The following is a 3,841-nucleotide window of genomic DNA, read 5'->3' on the forward strand; positions in this document are numbered from 1 at the left end:
CAAAGGAGGGAATTTTTGCATGGAGCCAGAGGAAGTGGATAAGGTTCTTAATGAGGTTGAGATTCACTAAGGGAGTTAATAGACTATATCTTGCACCTAGTGTTTATTCATTTACTGGGACAATTATTCTTTTATTAATGAAACTGAGAATATTTGCTTGTGTGATTTGTAGGCACACTCTTCTCAAAATTGTCTGGGATGGTTGCTGTTCAAGGTCCCCTTTACTGGCTTCTGGAGTCGCTCTGTTCAAAGGTACCATTGCTTACTTAAAGGCTGGAACAGAGTGTTCGTCTGGTTGATCTTGTGTTTTAATGTTATAACAGGCTATCTTCTTTGTCAGCCATTTTGTTATAAGCAGGCACAGGTCACCCCAACAAGAATAAATTTAAAAATCAGAGATAATGGAGGAAATTTTAGGCCGTTGAGCCTTACATCAGTCATAGACAAATTAGTGGAGAAGATTCTTAGGGACAGAATTTACCCACACTTGGAAAAGAATGGATTTATCAGGGATAGTCAAAATGGCTGTATGCAGGGAAGGACTTACCTCATAATTTTTATTGAGTTTTTTGAAGAGGTGATGAAGATGATTGAGGGTTGAGCAGTGAATTTATTTCTGTACGCTTTTAGTAAAGTGTTTGACAAGTTGGCACAGTGGCTGTGGTTAGCACTGCTGCCTCACAGCACCAGGGTCCCGGGTTCAAATCCACCCTCAGACAACTGTCTGTCTGGGTTTGCACATTCTCCCCGTGTTGGCATTGGGTTTCTCCCACAGTCCAAAGATGCACAGGTTAAGTGGACTGGTCATGTTAAACTGTCCTGTAGTGGTCAGGGATGTGCAGGTTAAGTGGATTAGCCAGAGGAAATGCAGCCTTATGGGAAGGGGCGATGGGCCAGGATGGGATGCTCTTGGAAGGGTTGGTGTGAACTTGATGGACCAAATGGCCTGCTTCAAACACTGTAGGGGTTCTATTCTCTGAAAAAAAGATCCCTCGTGTGAGCTGGTCCAGAAGATTAAATTGTATAGGATCCATGGTAAGTTGGCAAATTTAATGCAAAATTGACTTTGCCACAAAAGTGGTGTTTTTTTCTGACTGGAGGCCTGTTTTTCATGAGAGCATCAGACCTTGATGGATGACCTAATGGAAGTATATAATATGACAAGAGAAATGGATAGAGTGGATAGTTCGAGTCTTGTTCCCAGGTTATGAAATAATATGGGGCAAAGGTTTAAGGTGAAGGATGAGAGGCAAGAGGGAAGAGGCAGATGGGATTAATTTTAAAGGGCTTCATGGTTGGCACAGATATGGTGGGCCAAAGGGGCTGTTCCTGTGCTTTACTGTACTGTTTTGTTCTAATTTCCATTCAATCCCTCATCCTGTTCTACTATTTCAGTTGAATCATGTCTGATCTGTCATCTCACACCATTACACCCTTAGTTCCTTCATCCCTTATCCTGACACAATGTAAATCTATTGATTCCACTCTTGAAAGCTGTCATTGGAGCAAGTTCCAAATTTGCACAACATTTTCAGCAAAGGACTATTTCCTCATTCCATTTTTGAATAGCATTATACTAACTTTAAGATGATGTTTTCTTGTTCTGAATGAGCCTCCCACCCAAAAGAATGTAGACAGATGCCCAAACAGGCAGGGAATAGAGGGATATGGACGATGTGCAGGCAGATGGGATTAGCTTGCAATAGCACCATGGTCGGAAGAGGGAAAAAACAACAATAAAAAAAATAGTAATACACGAAAATGAACATATCAGTTGCTTTGGAGTTTGATTTTGAAGTATACAAAGTATTCACCAGTTTTATTAATTTTTTTTCTGTCTGGGTTACCCTGCTTACCTGAATGGGAAGAATTCCTTTATATTGGCTGTTGTGAATTGATTGTTTAAACTTCTCAATCAAATTTGTGATCGCTCCCAAATTCAAAAGAATACAAACAAAGTTTGTGCAACATGCTCTCCAAATAAAACCTTCTAAACCCCATTGTTGTGAAGAGGAATACTATATATGCTGCACTTCCTTTAGGCCTGATATATACGTAACAAGCTGGAGAATCTGGAGCCAAACACAATGTTCCAAGTATGAGCTGACCGGGCTCCATGAAACTGGACTATCCCTTTTCCCACCTTGGGAATCTATTAACATTGAGATAAAAGATAACATGTCAATGCTAGCTCAGATTGTGTTTTGCTCATGAGCTCGAAGCCCCTGCGTCACTTTGTTCCTCACAGTCTCCAGCCAAACAGAAATACTCCATCTGCTGAACTCTAAAACAAAGAGTTCTGATGATGATTCACTGGCTTAAAATAATTTGTTGACTTTATTAATAATACTTTATTTTGCAAAGACAACATTTTATACTTTCATTCAAGTCATGGGTGGCAGGATGGCACAGTGGTTAGTACTGCTGCCTCACAGCGCCAGAGACCTGGGTTCAATTCCCGCCTCAGGTGACTGGCTGTGTGGAGTTTGCACATTCTCCCCGTGACTGCGTGGGTTTCCTCCAGGTGCTCTGGTTTCTTCCCACAATCCAAAAATGTGCAGGTTAGGTGAATTGGCCACGCTAAATTGCCCATAGTGTTAGGTGAAGGGGTAAATGTCGGGGAATGGGTCTGGGTGGGTTGCGGGTCGGTGTGGACTTGTTGGGCCGAAGGGCCTGTTTCCACACTGAAAGTAATAAAATCTATAAACAAAGTCATGAAATAAGGCCCAGTAGAGATCTGGAGGGAATATCTTGAATACCAAGCCAATGCATGAACCTGTTACCATTTACCCCCACTCTCTACCTCTGAACCCATTTCCAAACAAGTCAAAATTCAACCACTAATACACAGGTTCTACTTTTTGGAAAAGTGTTTTGTACAGGTGCCTTATTGAATTTAGTTCAGGAGTGCATATAAATCAACAACTCTGACACTCTCAGGGATTTCTTCAAAACTTTCAACTAATAGACATAACTGATAAGCTTCTGAAGTGCTTAGTCACTCAATCTTTGATGACATGATGATTTATAATAATTGGAATACATGTCAACTCCAGAAAGGAGACTCAGCAATCCGGATTAATTTACCAGTTTTAAGGATTTGTCATAACAACAAAATGCTGGAAACATGGGTTTAGTAAATGTGGTTTGAATTGTGTGTGACCTAGAAAAATCATAACGTCCCAATCTAATAGTCCAATTGGACTTGGATCCTGCTTGTAGATGGGATCATTGGAAGATCGAGTGTTCATTATCATTCCAGATGGTGACAGCATCACTGCCAAGATATAAACACCAGGAATTACTGCTTTCCCCAAACCAAGAGTACTGTCCGACCCTATCAATACTCCCATACACAATCCCTATTCCCCATTCCTTCCCATCACTTTCTTCTTCCCAGGAATGGGATCCTGAGGAGAAGCTCTGGGAAGAAAGAACTTGATAATAATCTTCAAATCTTTCTGGATGAGATGGATAGGACTGTTGCTGTTCAGCAAGAGTTACTGATTTCCCATCGTCAGACAGAACCAAGTAGCAGTTTGCTCTCTTTGCATCCAGGCTCAATGGGCTTTTTCCTAGAGAGGAGAGAAGAGATCGGTCAAACAGAGCTATTCCACTCAGTTCACTTGAGTTAGCCATACCCCCTGTACACAGTGGGTATGAGAGGACACAGTGGCCAGTGGCTGTGAGATGACATGGGTGCTGTACAACACCGTGTGAAGGGGAGGTACAGTCAACAGTTAGTGCAGATTTTAAAACTTGCTGGAGTACTGGACATGGAACAACGTTGTGTTGGAGCCCTCAGAGATGGTGAGAATAATGAAAATGCTATGATTGAGAG

At 41.6% G+C, this 3,841-nt stretch overlaps 1 pseudogene; it reads right to left on the reverse strand.

The window, feature by feature from the left end:
- Window positions 1–3,078: 3,078 nt before the first annotated feature.
- Window positions 3,079–3,639, reverse strand: LOC148147574 (E3 ubiquitin-protein ligase TRIM21-like; annotated as a pseudogene).
- Window positions 3,640–3,841: the final 202 nt, after the last annotated feature.

The sequence above is a fragment of the Chiloscyllium plagiosum genome, unplaced genomic scaffold, assembly GCF_037043375.1.
Source record: "Chiloscyllium plagiosum isolate Xiang-an unplaced genomic scaffold, Cpla_swu_hap1 HiC_scaffold_16, whole genome shotgun sequence".
NCBI lineage: Eukaryota > Metazoa > Chordata > Chondrichthyes > Orectolobiformes > Hemiscylliidae > Chiloscyllium > Chiloscyllium plagiosum.